General features: G+C 46.1%; 1 protein-coding gene across 2 annotated transcripts in view; it reads left to right on the forward strand.

The window, feature by feature from the left end:
• The window catches only part of LOC131263915 (inositol-pentakisphosphate 2-kinase), an 80564-nt gene that overhangs the window by 27121 nt on the left and 35927 nt on the right, over positions 1–17516 (forward strand). For both annotated transcript variants that reach the window (XM_058266196.1, XM_058266197.1), the window contains exon 2: positions 4007–4055. The gene's annotated coding sequence lies outside the window, so the exon portion shown is untranslated. The remainder of the gene's footprint in view (positions 1–4006; positions 4056–17516) is intronic.

Here is a 17516-nt window from a genome sequence, read left to right on the forward strand (position 1 = left end):
AACATTAGAAAGCATAACCGAAGTTAGGCCAACGAGTTTATTTATCCCAATTCATTTTCTTGATGAGAATTTCTCAACCATAATTTAGAACTGAACAACAGCACTTCCTCTCAGCTTTACGTTGCTTTGTGTTTTGCGGCTTGTGGTTGAATGGAAAGAGGATGAAGGAAGTTTTCGATGGAGAAATAAAAGAAACCACCACAACGTCGAACTTATGTTCTCGTATGTTTTGAAGCAGTTCGAAACGGATTAGAAACATGCTATGGTAAAAGGTGCTCGATCGCTCTTTGGCTTGAGTGTGTTCTGACATTCCAAACGGTTGGGGTTTTGTTTTGTGATTTCAGTTTTCGGCATCTACTTGTGGAAGGGCCTAAACCGACTCTCTGTTTGCTGGTGTGTATGTTTAGATGGTAGACAAGAAAAAACAGCTTTCGAAAGAGCACGGTACAAGATTTACGATACGTTTACCTTTCCACCGCACGCCGCTGGAGGTGTGAAAATGGTGTGGCATAAGAGCGCAAAGTACACAGGGAAAAAAAGTGTGTAAAAGAAATCCTTCAGCACAGCAACATAACATCGGGCATGCATGCAAAAGCACTAAACAGTCTGATGGAGTGTAGTTTAGTACGCGGCACGTTCTTGGCGATCCGTTCGGAATGATGGCATTAAAAAGAACGATGAAGGCGCCTCTATCTACTGCGCCCTCGTCGGATTGTACGTTTGTTTCAATGTTTGAAGGTAGGAGTAGCGTCTCCCTTTCCCCCCAGGGTGCGGCATCGTGTGGGCAGTCAACCGTTAGCCACCCACCGGGCGTGAAATGGCGTGATGATTCATCAGAAGAGACTACTACAAGACAATACCACCGAACAAAACGTCTTGGGCACTTTGGGCCGCAACCCAACTCCATCAACCCTCCCGCGTAGTAAAGTATCCTTAAAACACTCATTCACGGCACGGATTTTCAGTTCTTCAGAAATAAGTATGACGTGCCGGTGGTTGGGTGGACGGGAAAAGCGAATGGCCCGTAAAAATGCCCCGTCCCATCAGCTACAAGGTAAGGTAAGGCTTCAGGTTGCCTCCGTGTCGAGCGTGAGTCATCAGCGGTTAGCATTTAGCCTGCAATGGTATAAGAGCTTCGAAAATCCGAAGCCTCTCTCGCCTGCGCGGAGTTCGTTGGTGATGGTGTTTCAAGGTGTTTCAGCGTGGTATAATGTTTCGCTACACCTCCCCCTCCCGCCGGGTGGGGAAAGGCTTATTTTGGTGGAGCCTTCGAATGATGACGAGCCGGTCGATTGGAAATTTGTGCTCGCGAATGACGCAGGATCGATCAGGTATTACGTCGTAGATTCATTTGCTAATTGGATGGAGATTTTGCGGGAGGTTTTTAATGATCTTTTAAACTCTTTTTCGAAGTCCGATGAGTCATTGGATCTTCAACAGCGGATTTTTGAAGAATCCGCAACTTTTTTGATGACACAATTGGGATTAAAAGATCCCATTTGGGAAGTATTGCGACAGAGAAAGTACGTCGTCCTATCGATCGCTTCAAGTGTTCACTTCCCTTTAGGCAAATGAAACGAACGGCGGTTTTGGACTGAGCTGGCAACTTCTGCATCCAACCATCTGCAGCCACTTGGCAGATCTTCTGGTTTCGAGTGGCACAAGGAAAGCTGAGGAAAGAACCTGAAATGGCTCAGAAAGCCAAGAAGGAAGTGAATCAATAGCCACACTCGGGGAGGAGAAGAAGAAATAAAGGTAAGAGTCACGGCTTTTCTTCGCTCCCTTGTTCGCTGGAGACTGTTTTGGGAAGTGGGGTTCTGAAAGTGAACCACGACCACGACAGATCTTCCCTGGAGTGGAAGCCAACTCCGCGTTGCTTGGTGGGGAACAACGGGACAGGAAGCTCGTAATGGTCATTAAGGTAAATACGTTAAACAAACACGTAGCCCCGGCGCATTTCCTCGCATCGGTGCGGCAAACAAACTCATCATGATGGCCTCTCTTGGAGGTGCCTTCGATTCTCCGTGAGTCGCGGAAACAGCTCACGTCAGCGACAAAGGTTCACGATGGCGGAAGACGATGGGGCGTATGAAGAAGGAGTTCGTCTCTTCGTCGTCGTCGTCTTCGGGATCAGAGGCAAGATGCAAGAAAGTGCCACTTTCTTCCCCGCCTACCTCAACCCGGTCACCAATTCCTTCGACAAACAAAAAACCGACATCCCCTCCACACTTTGGTGTGGTGTAACTCCGCGCGGAGTCCGTCAGTCAGAGTTCGTAGCACAAGATGACTTCGGCGGTGTCTCGGTTCGCTGGGCCACCTCCTCTTCTTGCAGACACCAGGAGGTTTTGGCACACCTTTGCCAAAGGAAATATATGTAACATTCGGAAAGCTTTCCCTGTGCGCCGCCCTTGTATGTGTGTGTCCCTCGGTACGGAGCTAGTTCGGGGCTTTATTTATGAAACGGTAGCTAATTTGCATTCCGGTGCAAATTAATTCGCAAACGTTTTTATTTTTATCTCCACACCGGGCCTGCCCCGGCGGACATCGACCAACGAACCGGTTAAGAGAGGTGGTGGTGGTGGTGGAACCTCGGTGGTTTGCCAACTTTCATCCTTGTCTCTGTTTCTCAACCACGATGCGGCCACTTCAGCTGCAGCCCTTGAGCGCTTTTGTGGTCTGCTCGGGGCTGCAAGCCTCGTCGTCGGTTGCGTCCTCGGACCTCTTAGGACCGCGCAGGTCTAGGATCTCTCTTGGTTTACCCCAACTTCCAAACCGTTGGCAATCAAAGGCACACGCGCGTCTCGCCTATTTAGCCTGATATTGCGACTGCGACTTTTGGCGTGTGCAGGGATTGACCGCAGTTTCTCTCCAATTATGCCTTATATGGAGTGGACCGGAAAGAGCCGGCGTTCGCATCCGCGTGAAAGGAGGATATTTCAGCGTGTGGTTTTTTTTTGGGTATTTATTTCGGTGTTAAGGTAAATCCCATTCGAACGCACGAAAGGCACAGTGACATCACAGTGGGAAGAAGGAAACTCCAAACCAGTTAACCGAACGGCCGAATTTGGTTTCCCCAAAAATAACGTTTATTGAATATCTTTCCCTGAGTTCGTTCTTTTTTGTTTTTGCTAGCCAACCATTTATACTCTCCCAATGTTATTATTTGTTTCGTTTCATTTTTACTTATTTCAACGTTTTGTTGTATCTTTGATTTTGTTGATTTGAAGACAAGTTAGATGATCCTTGGACGTGCTTAAAATGACTCCACCGCAAATGATGTTGTGTCTGGGGCACAATTAAACTGTGTCGTTTCTGACAACGACCCTGGCCTGGAGCAGTTTTTTTTTGTCACCATGATGTTGAACGACCATTTGTCTTATGTTTGGCCAGCGTCCAAATGGGAGCTGCCCGATCTGCGAGAAAAAGAAAAAAAGGTTGGAAACTACAAACAATCTATCAATTTAATCAATTGTCTGTACCGTTGTGTGTGTTGTTGTGTCTCTGAAACTGGTGTGCGCGAGGTCATAATGAATGTTAATTGTGCCGTGGCGTGACAGCATTAATGGACCGGATCATACATACAGCCCCCCCCACACACACACGAGTCCTAAATTGTTCTGAGAGAAACCGTTTGAGTTGTTCAAGACACAAAAACATGTTTCTTTTTCTGCCTCCGGGCATCTGCCAGCATGGAAAAGAAATTCAATTTGTTCACTTAATGATCGTTACGCCGTTGTTTGTTGATAAATAAGTTAGGATTCGTGGGGGACTAATTCTATTCGTCGTGCATTTTATGCTGGATCTCGTTATTCATTGTTTTGTCTTCAAAAGGATGTTTTCCTTTACGCACAGCAAATTGATGCCATCATTAAATTGTTGTTTCAAAATGTCACCTTTCAGCATGATTCCTTTTTTAAGAACCACAACAACGTTCCGTTAGCAATTTTGTCCAATTAGAAACTGAAAAAGCTTTCCTTTCTAACACATTTACATTTTCTCTTTGCAGACGGTTTTGGGCTCGACAGTTTACTGTAAAGCCTCACCGGATCCCGGAGGTAAGTCCGCCGTGTCCGAAGCGAGCGTGTTGTGGCATATATTTCGGGTTTGGAAACGTCCCATCCCCTTCGGCGGCCAATTAGGATGAACACGGACGAGACTCATACAGGAAGACCCCCATACAGGTCGCAAAGGAAGCATAAACTGCCGCCGTGTCCTAGCGGTAAAGTGTTCGCTTTTTCGATGGCTTTTTCGATGCGGTCCACGGTTCACTTCGTCGTCCGGATTTTCGGGTATCACCAGAGACGGTAAGAGATTGAAGAGGCAGAGGGAGATACCATTTTGTCTCGTTGGTCTCTGAGGCTATTCTGCGATGCTCTCTCTCGGTGTGCCCGAAATCAATCAACTTCCTCAATCAAGCGAGCAATTTCCTTTCCATCCGCAAACGCAAAGCATAACCAAATTGGCAAGCGAGCGAGCATCATCGCCCCCAAAAAAACTGGCACAACCGAAAGAGACCATCGTCTGGGGTTGTGTGTGTGTGTGTGTTATGCAAAAACATAGTGATATTTGGTGTGCCTCATCGTATCACGCCCGAGAAGCTTAGCTTTCGGACGATATTAATAGTCGACAAAAAAGTCGCGAAACCAGGATGCTGGAATTGAGTCACATAACTTTCCGCAATATGTTGATATCGAGCTTTATCTCCCTTTTCTGCATGTTCTCTAGTGCCTGATTGCTATTCGCTTATGTCAGCATTCTTATTCCCTCTGCAGAATCTTTATTCCTTTTTGTTTTTACTTCGTGGGTGTTTTAAAATTCAATATAGTTTTTATTACAATCACTTTGCATGCGGAAACTTCAACCACGCCAAGGAGAACGTTCTAAAGGTTCTAATAAAAGGGTTTACAATCCTTGACTCCCAGTCCCGGCCACCCTTATCGTACTCCAGTTTCTCGAAATGTGCCTCGATTGCCCCCCCCCCCCCGTTCCCGTTTCCGCTGACATCGACGGAAAAACTGCAGCGATAATAAACTGGAACGATGGCACATCGTCGCTCTTCGAATTGCTTTTCTTTGTTTTGTGTGTGCGAAACGGGCGCGACCGAAATCATGCTTGATGAAACCGAGGAGTGAAGGGTGGGTGGGAGTTGAAGGGAAAGTAGCATAAAAAAGGGAACACCAACCGCAACTATCGTGGTGGTGGATGTTCCCGGTTGGAAATGGTTCTTCTACTATCGGGGGCCCGTTTGTTTGGTGTGGTGTTTGTTTGCCATTTTGTTTCACCATTTCTCCAGCATCGGGGCGCGTCTTGCGCTTGGGTGGTTAATCTTATCAGTGACATACACCGATAAGGGGGACCGCAGTGAGGTTTTCTTTGTTGCATTGGCTTCCACTCGAATTCGAGCTCCGGTTTGATGTTTGCTTTTACGTGGTGGGTACGTGGTTTCGATGTTTATTTTATACGTATGCTGCCCAAAAGTCTGGCTGATGTTTACCGGATTTATTTATGGGGAGACTTGCGGCGGTGGTGGGCAAAAGATTGCCATGGACTTTCGATGGAAAAACAAAATAAAAAAGCAAACACACTCGCAATAAACAAGTTTTGTCGGGTTTCGTACTTTCTTCCGTTCAATTGTTGAAACAGATTACATCCGATCGGAAGCGCAGCGTTTCACAATGGGGCCCCCGATGATTCCGATGCAAAAGACTCGACATTTCTTTCTGTTTTTTTTTCTGCCTCCTCGCAAACAAAGGAGAAGTTTCACCCGCAACACCCACTACTACTCTGCATGCGCTTATGAAAGCCATCGAACCGGTGAACCGTGCATAACGCGCCTGCAATCCTATTCATCCCCGCCATCTCGCGAGTCTATTGTGTGTCATGATGGACCATTGTGAGCCCAGCATATTCGGCCCGTTTTGGAGCCGTTTTGTTGGCGAAGATGGAGATGGATGCATCAGTGGGCGATTTGATTGCTATGTGTCGGTGTTGTCTTCTACCCACAGTTCGTCTTTGAGCCCCGAGAGATCGTTTGAAGTTACTGTTTCAACTCCGACTCCGACAGCCTCCCAGGTGACGGCGTTGATGAAGCGAGGGTTCGTTTCGAGGGTTTTTAATGGGGACCCTCTCTTGGACTTGGATGGTGACCCCCAAGGAAAACGGGCATTCGGAATAGACAAAACCCTCAACGAAAGAAAGCAAACAGACACAGGTTCGTTTTTTTCTTTCTTTCTCGGAGAGTCGTGGACAACTTTCTTTCCAGTCCCCTCCCAACCCCCTGGGGGCAGTTCACTTCCAACTCCGGAAAGGAGTTCAATCGAGATTAAAACGAACCGAGTCGAATGCTGCGAAACACGGTTATAAGCCGGATAGGAAAGGTTCGATTTTTGTGCCATACCATTTTCGACAAGCTCCACTTTCTTCGTTCGGGGTCTTTGGGGAAGGAAAGGTTTGTCATCTTGACACCTTTACACGTTTTGTGACAGTGATGAATTACAAGCGAGGGAGTTTATAGGAGAGAGATCTCTAATTGAGAAATACCAACGCCCCAAAATTTAAAGATAGGAGTATAGTAAATTGTACACAAATTGCAGCATTTGATTCCTAAAGGGTAGTGATGGGAATAACAGTTTTTTTAGAGATTTGAATCGGAGTGAATAATCATCACAATGATTCGAATCTTTAGGACACCCTTTTGTAATTTAAAATGTGTAAAATGAGCTTTTAGTCGTCAAAGAGATTTGAATTCTTAACAGGGATTCGAATCCCAAAAGATTGATCGAGTGGATAAAAGAATCGCTAGTCGTCATAGAGATTCGAATACCAAGTTGTGATTCGAATCACATGTAGTGATTCCCAAACTGGGATTCGAATCACTCTTTTGGGATTCGAATCCCTGTTAAGGATTCAAATCAAAGGGAGTAACAACAACTAACTGTTAGGATTTAAATCGTTCATTCAATATTAGGATTCAAATCATTCACTCAATCTCACTCGAAGCGCCCATCACTGCTAAAGGGAGTGTTAGTTTAATTTGAGGACTATTCCCCAAAATCGTTAGTACACACAGTATCAGTGAATTATCATCAACCTCCAAACATATATTCATTCCGGACACTACTTTTTCTACGTCAGTGTAACCAACCAATTTATGTTAGCCACTCGCCCTCTTTGTCCACTCCTCCTGGACTGGGAACGGGAATTGATGGATATTTTGACATTCATCTTCCACAACTCCGATCCATCCATCACTCCCTCCGGCCTATCTTCCGTAAAGGGCAAACACTCTTTCACTCCAACTCTTGTGTGTGTGTGTGTTTGATAGTGATTGTTTCAGTCAGCAGTGTGAGGAAGCCGGGAATGTCCGAGCAGCGTCACGCCAATACCTTTTTTATGGTGCATTAAAACCATATCGACGGGCCGGAGCGAACCTTCGCTCGTGCGCCATCACGACTCTCGGCGGATGCCGTCGAGATGGAGATCTATGAACCGTCCTCCTCCCCCCACCGGTTCCTCAAGACTGCTGCCAAATCACGGCCAAGCACCGTGGTTGGGTTTTTTCGGGCTTGCCACCATGCGGCAATTGGTCCGAGGCCATTAATGCACCGCTACTACTCCGCCAGCCTCGAGGTGCTTTGTCTTTCGCCCTTCTCCAATCGATACTTTGCCGGGGTGATAGTAAAACTTCCATTGTTTGACTGTGCCCTTTTTCCATGTGTGTGCAGTTAATGGAAGCATAAAAATAATTTTATGATGGCATATCGATGCGAGGGAAATTTATGGAACACTAAGTGTTGTTGTTTTGAAAAGATTTAGTAATTTTATTCGCCATTTACGACAGTCTAAGAAAATAAAAGGTTGTTAAATGATAACTAAGTGAGTTGAGGCGAATTAACAGCTGGCAGCGAATAGAATATCGTCCGTGTTTATGTGCCGATCTCATGATAGACGCTTTATAGTTCGTAAGAAATGTACCTATTAAACATTGCACCTGAATCCATCGACTTCGACTGCCGTTTGGGTAGACTTCTTCACCGTTTCACCTTTTCGTAGCCACTTCGTGACCGCCTGATGGCTCGATATGCTCGCAAGCTCTTGCTAACATCGTTGGACATCGTTTATGTCGGGTGGACTACTTGGGAACGAACCCCCTCCCCCCCGGTTTCAAATAGATCTCTTGGCCGTGCCCTTCCCTTTTGGAGTCGGCACGATCCGGTTCGTGCGGGATTCGAAAGGAGATTTTGCGATCGGATGCTGCACAAAATGAAGAGGAGTTCAATGCTTGGGGCTTGGGGGCGTTTTTAAAACATTTGTTTGCGGTGTTTCAATGATCGTTTTCTCAATAATTCTCATCTGAAGGTTCACCAAGATTTTAATTTTAAATTCTCCGTTACTCAGATTGTTTAAAAAGAGATCTAACTTTGAAAAGTACAGACAAGATTGCTTTCTAAGAAAATGCAGTTCGAGGAAAAGGCGAAAAAGCCGGTTTTCCGCTGGCGGGCTAACCGAAGAAGTAAGTGTAGCAATAATGGTGCCCATGTCTAATGAATGTTCAATTGCGCCCTCCCTCGGCCAACCCAACAGCCGCCATAGGGTGGGTACGTTAGATTCGATCCACTATCGACCCGAGGAGAGCGAACAGGGGCGTACAGTTAGTCGTCTAGCGGATTGTGCGTCGGACTGGGTGCGCTCCAACCATCCCAAAAACCGCTCCAAACCCCCGCAATCCCCGTTGCACCGCACGGACCAGAGAGACCGTTGGCCCGTTTGTGCGATAAATTAACCTGATTGTCGGTACACACACACACAAACACACGGTGTCCGTCGCGGGGGGAAGGATCGGCTAAAACTGGTCGACGAAAGGCGCACACACACACTGTTTCTCACGCAGAGATTCGCCGCTCGATAAGCCGCTAACGGTAGCCGTCCAGCTCCGGGTGGAGTGCATCTGGTGCATTGGGTGCATTTGGAGTGATGTTCTCCCCCGACGACGACGACGATGGTCTGGGTGCGCTCGGATCGGTCGGATTTCGGTGCAAGGAAAGTGAAATTATCCAGCGCGCGAACCGGACTCGTCTGGGCGCCGGTCGCTGGACTTTCGGCGAAAGGGATTGGGAACTTGGGCTTGAGAGTCCCAGCGAGACTCGAAAGCGACTTTGACATGAAAGTTTCACGTCGGCGCCCCTGTAGGTGTTTTTGCGCCACTGTAGGATGGAACCATGAACGAACCCAATTTCTTAGCCAATTGGAGGTGGGCTGAATGCAATTGGGATGTTTTAGAAGGGTTGTTTAACGGCACACGAAGAAATTAATAGTCTATTTCTTTGCACAAAATCATAGCTTTGCAGTAATTTGTTGAAGACTTTTTTTGCGACTTTGAACGAACGTTCTTTATAACACGAGATCTAGACTATAGCGCGACGTCGCCTGACAGACGGCTGATGAACTCCATACAAAAAAAATGTCGCACAAATCGCGCTAGACTATGCCAGGTGTAGAAACAGCGAAAAACACGACGTCGCGCTAGCTGTTGTCAAATGTCAATTCGAAACGAAAACAAACCGAAACACAAACGCGAACAAAACGAGCAACATTCTCCACGAAACACCTGATTTTAGGTTTTACCTCTTATTTCTACTCTTCACAAATGTAATTCAGTTATGAAACACCGTTTTAATTGACATTTTTACCAAAGTTTTTTCGGGTACCGAAACGTAAACAAACTGCCCTTCAACAAGTAGGAGATGACGGAAAAAAATATACCTCCTACGGTGGGGCAAAATATCGTCGTTGGCTGTTTTAGTTCAAGCGCCACACTTACTCAGGATACATAAAATAAGTGCTAAACAAATATCATACACTACTGCGCTAAAATTCAACAAAATTTTTGGGCCGAGTTTGCGCCTCCATGTAATACACATTTCCACATACTCCCCCTAACTCTGTCTCGCTTTGCTAGCGCGATTGTTCTGCCGAAACTGGGCTACTTTTGAAACGGGACGTCGCGCAATAGTCTAGATCGCGTTAACATCGACCTGGCTTCCCTTTATTATGAAGTACCTTCCACGTTTTACACGACAATTTGCATTCGACGATAGAGCACGCGTTGATTGGATAAACAAAATGCAATAAATTTGTGATAAACGGTGCACGTGACCAAACGGAAAGTAAAAGTGTTTCTGGTCAGTAAAAAAATCGTGTTCGGTTATCGAATGAGAACTTCCTCAAGCGTTGTTCTATCGAAACGGGTTAAATTGTTTATTCAAAAGGGTGGTTTTGTAAGCCAAGACATGTTTTGACTATTACAAGTTTTGGATCGGTTGCCAACCGATAGCTCACCGTTCGGTAGGTCTGTCTGGGAAATGCATCCGAGAAGTGGGAAACTATCCCACCAGAAACAAAGGAGGGAGGGAGGAGGCCACCTTGAACCGAGACGTACGGATCGCAAACGTGACCCGGGTTCCCGTCCGATGACAACGGCTCTACGGTATGCTGTGCCGGTGTTGCATGTTCGGATGCATGTGCTTATCGAAGCTATCGGTAACACCGTGTTTCTTTCTTGTTGGTTTTTTTGCTGCTGCTGCATTGCGATGCCGCACGATCATCGATAATCGTATCGGGCATCCCGTGTGTGGGAAGATGCGAGCACGTTCCTCCTGCGGGATACGGTCCTACGGTGCACAATAAATGCACTGTTTTGTTGATAGATAAGACGCCAGTGGGCAACGACCATCAAGCATGCACCTTGGAATGGGTAATTGGGCTTGGGCGACGTGTGCGACGAATTGCATCGGAGAAATTGCTGCTGCATGGTCTGCACCGGATGCAGATAAGTGCGTTTTTGGTTATGTGCGAGCAATTTGCATTTGTCTGCGAACAAATATTGGATGCAATTTTATCAAGTGGCTCCTCGTGAGGGGTAGCTTTAAGGGAATCAAATGTCGTGTATTGTGCAATGTGTTGCGGAAATGAAGTTTTGAATAGAACTAGGGATAAACTATACGACTTTGATAAATGTAAAAGACAATAACTAAAAGCAAATCCTCTAGATAAATCAAAGATAAAAGAAAGCAAACATATGGAAAAACAGTATAACTCAACGCCAGCATTGCGTTGGTTTTCATCTATTTACGACTTTTATACCATCATTTGAACGACCCGAAATCAAAACACGCCGACACGGCAACACCGCTAAACTAAACATAAAAATCCCGAAATAAAACCGGGAGACGGAGATTAGACGAAAAGACCTGACGTTGCATGGATGCATTCCGAGCATATAAACTCTGCTGCATGCACATAAAAATTACCTCCGTCATGTTGATGATGGTGCACTCGCCAGGCGGAGTTGCAAGGATGCAGCGAGCAAATAAAAGAGTAGAGGAAAATAATCGTTTCCTTTTTGCAGCAGCTGCAGCAGCTTGTTTGGTTGATGGTGGATTTTTCCTTTTTGTGTAGGACAGTGGTTTCTGCCCCATGGTTTTAATCGACTATACGGTCGTCGTCTGCGAATGCAGGCGGGAGCAGAAGAGATGCAGTTGCAGGTTCCCGATGGTCAGACAGATGGTGGACGGGGTTTTTCTTTGAGGTTGCTGGTTTCCTTCCGAAACTGATACTATCAGCTACCATACGACTCGTGACGTGACCTTTTATATAATCCTGTGAAGAGTGGTAAGCTTGTATAAAGCTAATTTGGTTGGATTAATTTGGTTACGCTGTTCATTTACATACTTCAACTTCGTTCGATGCTGCTACTTATTTACCGGAATAATTTATTGCTTGTTGTGTTTTTCTTTTTGGCCTGGAAAACACATCTTTCATGTTCTATTTCATGTTCGCTTCTACCGCCTCTGCCCATAATGTTCTTAAAATATAGCCCATATTCATTACATCGCTGAAGAGGAAAAAATAACATTAGCATCATGCTGCTGCACTAGAGGCTCACTCTAATTGATGTTCTCTGTCGTAACCGTTATGGACTAAAAATACATTTGGTCTAGGTCAAGTCACTACTGGCACTGGCTGGGACAGTTCTGGAAGAGGCAGGCAGACAGATCTAACTCCGGCCAGCAACGCCTCAACGAGTGCATCGCCTCCGAGGCGGCCCAACATCAAGCGGTAGAGCACTTGAGAGTGCAACACAGCACAACATTGACAGGAAAGGCGGTGCTGAACGAGCTCGTTTGTTTAATTTTAGGCTCAAACCTCTTTCCGCTGGCCCTAGCCCTGCGACGTGTGTGTGTGTGTCTGTGTCTTTCGAGTGCGTGCCCTCGAAAACCAACCCCCCTCGCGACCGGAGTCACGGATGGTGGATTATAGTGGGTTTTTGGGAAGAAAAGAACAACGTTTATGCTTCGCCTAGTGCATATGTACATTTGATGTATTATGGCCGGGCCCCGTTGCTTGCTACCGGTGCATTTGGGTTGGTTTTTAGGCACAAACATTAACACACACACGCGGAGACGGTTACGGTTGATCGTGTGCGCGTTGTGTTTAAGCAAAGCGTCGAGGAACGGCGAGGTGGCGATCGAGGAGTTGCAGAGGCGCAGACCCAGAGCGCTCTCTAGGGTCAAATGAAAGCCGCGCACCACAGCCATAATCGAGGACGCAGACGGTGTAGAGTTTCGTGGCGTTTTCCCAAAAAAAAACAAGAAAAAGGAAATCAGCCAGAAAACCGAAACGAGAAAGCTGTGAAGCGATCGGGTGAGCCGAAAAAGTGGGAAAAAACGTATTCAGTCCAGGTCAACTCGAGTCCCGGAGGTGCTTCGGAGTGTCGAGTTATTGTCGTTCGTCAGCCATTTTGGGATATCATCGAAGACCGTCTGAGCGTTATTTTGCCAGAATCAATCAAGAATTTAATAAAAGCGTTCTTTCAGTAAGATCCTAGAATAGCTTTAGAGCCATATGGAACGTTACTAAATCGTCAGAACTTCGGAGGTATCTCATCGGAGTCCTATTTCCTTCAAGGGTGGTATCCTCCAAATTTATGTTTCGAAGCCCTTGAGGCATACCACCCGCATCCAACCTTCCATTCTCTGTGTATTGCCAAGCCAACCGTTTATATCCCTATCTCCCGATCCCTCTGTTTGATCCGATCGGTGTTGGTGCGATCGCTTCTGCCGTAGTCTAATATCTGAAGCCTTCTTCTGTGGCTGCCTCGGAAACCATCTGTCACTTTACCTTCCTACCTATCGCTGTGTGTATCCCGGACACTGGTTCGTGCTGGTGCGGGATCAAGAAGACGTTGTATATCTTCACCGACCATTATATTAACCTTCTTTGTTTCTACCAGTCCTTGGACCCTTTCCTCTCCCTCTTTCTCTCTCTTTCTGGCCCTCGGCGAGTAGGAGGGAAGCTTGAGAGGGAAGAAAAATGAAAAACTGGAATAACCTAACGAAGCCCAAGGAGGGAAACCCTCGCACGATCGCAAATAAGGCCCTGGCCCTGGAGACCTGATCGCTCCCTTGTTCGCCGCGGCAAACATGGCGTCGCTCGGTAATGTGCTTTTCAAAATGCGGGCCCTCCAGAGAGGGGCAAGAAGAGCAAGCCTGAAAAACTGCTTCAACGACGCGTTTTTTTTTTCGCTGTAGGTTGGCGAGAGCCCTTTTGCCCTACAAAACATACCGGGCCCGGTAAAGGTTGGGCCGAGGGTGGTTCGCATTCTTTTTCCACCTCTGCCTTTTCTCCGACACGACTCGTAGGAGGAAGAAATGGCCCTGATGAAATGACAGAGTGGAGGAAAATGAATTACAAATAAAAGAAAAAAAAAAAGATATAGTCGTGTAATGTTCTTCATTCCGAACTCGATCCCATTTCGATCCTCATCCCTCCCAGTTCTCCCTGGAATCGTGGGATCCCTGGATTGGGGCTTCGATTCTTGGCCGCCCCGGTATCGAGGTTCGGTTCGGTCGTGCCGATCTCATGCAAAGTTCCCCGGGGTTAGACCCCTTCCTGCATGCTGCGATGGTGTCGATCGAAATCGTGGTGAAATTGAGGGCTGCGATGGCCCGACAAAGCCCGCTTACAAGGCCTACGCGACGGTGCTAGATCGGTGTTCGGTGCCTTCGTTTCGAAACGATCCTACTTTCACGAGCGCCAGACCCTACGTGTTCCCCATTTGCGGTGTAACCGGGAAAGGGTTATCTAGACAGTGATTGATTTCGAAGTACATAATGCAGCAATTACCAGGCACTTTAAAGCGTTCGCGCGGGAACTAGGTACCATTTTTTGGTGCAGCTTTGGGGACCGCCTAAAGTGTTGTTGTATCATTGTGGTAAGCGTTCCAATCGATCCCCGGAGTAGAACATTCATTATTCAATTGGGAAAACTACAAACCCAGGACTAGGTTGATGTTTGTAGCCTAGCAAATGCCCTTTCCCAAAAACCGTGGACACTTGGTACTGCCAGCAGGTCGACATTTACGACAATTAGGATGTGAATTATGCAGAAGATTAGTCCGTTTCGGTTTTTCATAATGACTGCTCTTTTTTCCTTTGACATTCCATGAACCATCAAAGAGGTTCTATCAGAAAGTAATCGTGTTTTTTTCCTCGAAAGAAATGTAAAAGTCTACCTCAGGTCCGCTGAACTAAGATCGTTAAACTTTCATGGAAAGCTGTTCTTGTTTTGTATGACTTCTCGAGTACTTATCGACTTTCAAACCAATGTCGGTGTCACATTCGCGTTTGTTTTGCAGCGAAATGGTCCAAGGCAATCCAGCTCTCGCGGTTTAGGCACGGCTACGGTTTCATCAGCCAACCCGTCGAGTCAAGCTCTCGGTTTTTAAATGCACTGCGAAATTCTCTTGGAAACAAAACATCCACGACTAGAACTGAAAGAAGGCCTCCCCCCGTGTGTGTGTGTGTGTGTGTGTGTCTGGCGGCCATGTTTCCTATTGTGAGTGGACTGATTTTTTTTCCTCCCTGCCATTGTTTGACATTTTTAACGGCGAGGTAATGGTGGCTGGCACCCTTTGACGGGGCGGCGAAAGGTAATTGCAGCTTCCCTCCCCCTTCCCTTGGCGGTCGGGGAAGGTCTAGCCGGACGCGGAGGCTTGCTTTAGAACCAGCTTGAAACCGGCGGAGGCTGACTGTGTAGCACTTTGGGTGAACGGAACTTGCTTGCTTTTCTGCTCGAGAGACGTGAACTTTTTCAGACCTTTCAGAATCACGGAGGGGCTTGGCACTGAGGTTCACTGGTCTGGAGATCACTTACGTTTGTTGGCCAGTGGTTCTCAAAGAAGTTAGTAACAAAAGCTCGAACCTACAGTATTTTGGAATCGATCAACTTCGCAGCGATAAGTTTGTCTCAATAATGCTTCTTAGTTTCAGTTAAATTTCCTTAGTAGCGTAAAGTCTTTGCGAAGCACTGCATCATTCGAAAGCCCCTTGTTCTGCATGGTACTGGAGAAACCTCCCGATGGGTGTCATTGCTGCAAACCCACCAACATCGGGGTTGGCTACCAGCGGGCTTCAAACGGTGCCATCGCCTTGGCGGAGGTTCCGGACGCCAGAGCAGGAAAAAAACGAGGCAGAATCCAGAGCGCGAGGCCATGTTGCTGCTGCGCTATTCTTCGGCACCGCTCGTTAGCGATTTTTACGGTACTTGCGAGTGTAATTAGGTTGGTTGACGGTACCACTGGTGTTTTGGAGCACGTCTGCTGGATAACAGGACGGCGGCAAAGTCGGTCCCGCGGTGCAGATACCGAGAGAATGTCACTCCAGATTGACACTCATGGCAGCTTGATGTGGAGGCCTTTTGTAACCCGTATGAGCCGCAGAAGTAGTTTGGCAAACATTGCAGAACAACTTACATGGGGTGAATGGGTGCGCTGTAACGGATTTAGACATTTCTTTTCAATGTATGAATCGTTACATTTCTTTTGAAAACAGCCTACTTCTTAGCAACTGAAAGAGCATTGCTTGACAACAAGACCCAAAGGGAAACGATGTGATGTAAATTAATTTTCCATCTGGAACAGGATCTTCAGGTGGATTAAGATCTCCAGGATCATGATTTTTTCTTTGTCAGTTTGTTTGTCTTGTTTTGATATGTTGATTACTCTTTCAGTTGTTGTTGCCAATTTCGCACATCTTATCTGTTTCGTACCTGCCCTTTGGCGGTGCCTTCTCAAAATTCGGCAAGGAAAGCCATTTCTTATCATCACTTTGTTTGTTTGTTATCATCGCAACGCCAATTTCTTTGTTTTTAATCAATGAACCTAGGAGTAGTCACATACGGGCGTGTGGAACAGGTGCCGCAGGTTTTGAGTTTTTGGTTTGAGTCAACAGTAATTTCCCAACCACGATCGTAATCAATCTTCAGGCCCCCCCGCTTATCGAGAGGCGCGCGCTCTCCCTTAATGGAACTTAAAATTAATGCAAATTCGATTATCTATGCTTCGATCTTAGAAAGGGGATGAAATTGAATATGATGAAGCGTTGGGAGTGTTTCCTTTTTTCTTTTTTTGTCGCTCAAAAGTTAATCTAATCTCGTCTAGCCGCGTCATCTATTTCTGTGGACGTATAATATGGCGTGGGTTTCGCCCGAGTTTCGAAGTATGTGACGGCGGGTGTTGGGACACGTTAACTGCTCACGTTGCCTGGTTGTCGTGTACCACCCCCCGGCCGGTGGTCGGTCTTGTAATTTGATTGCAATCAGACGCCCCTGACGTGGCGGCCGAGATTGTGTGACGCGTGAGTTTCCGGTCTTACGCTGTCGTGAAACACGTTTGCTGCCCGCACGGCTGGAAATCGAGAATTGGTCCGGTTTGTAATGTAAAACTCTCGCGCCAAGCGTCGTAGTGTGGACAAAGGTAACGCTTGTTACAGCGTAGTAACTAGTAGATGTTTGGAGCGAGATATATGAGCCGGAAACCCCCTACTTAGAATTCTAGTATTTACCAGATTTACCGGTTTGTTATGTTCTGGATTGACCTGATTATTTATTGATTGTTTTTCCATCTTGGTAGTTTTATGAATACAATGTAACATTTGGGTTTTGCGTTGTCTAATCTGCATATAGTGATCTGATTTTAGTTTAGATCATCTCATTTTGTGTACATTACTTACCTTTCCTAGTCGTTTTCTTGTTCTCCTGTCATACTTGTCGTGATTTCACGAATTATTTCTCTATTTCCATATATTTCAACTTCCAAATTCAACTATTAGTTTCATTTTCACTATCGACTCTCGTCAAATTCAACCAAAAGACAGCTGGTTCTATCCTTTTCGTTTTTCAATGTCTACTTTGTTCCATCTTTTTTCAATATGCAGATCCATTAAGTAGTAGGCCATCGCTCTTCCAATTTTCGTTGCCAACTATCTAGCGATTGATTTCATTTTTAATTTTTCGTTGTCTCGCATTCAAAATTCATTCGTTTATCAATTTGTTCATTATTACTATTTTTCTAAATATTCATCTAGCTCGGCTCAATCCCTACCATACTGTTATTAAACCTTGTTCCACAACATTGCGATTAAAGTTTGTACTTCTTCTCCAATTGCGCAATTCTACAT

This window comes from Anopheles coustani, chromosome 2, assembly GCF_943734705.1.
Source record: "Anopheles coustani chromosome 2, idAnoCousDA_361_x.2, whole genome shotgun sequence".
NCBI classification, from domain to species: domain Eukaryota; kingdom Metazoa; phylum Arthropoda; class Insecta; order Diptera; family Culicidae; genus Anopheles; species Anopheles coustani.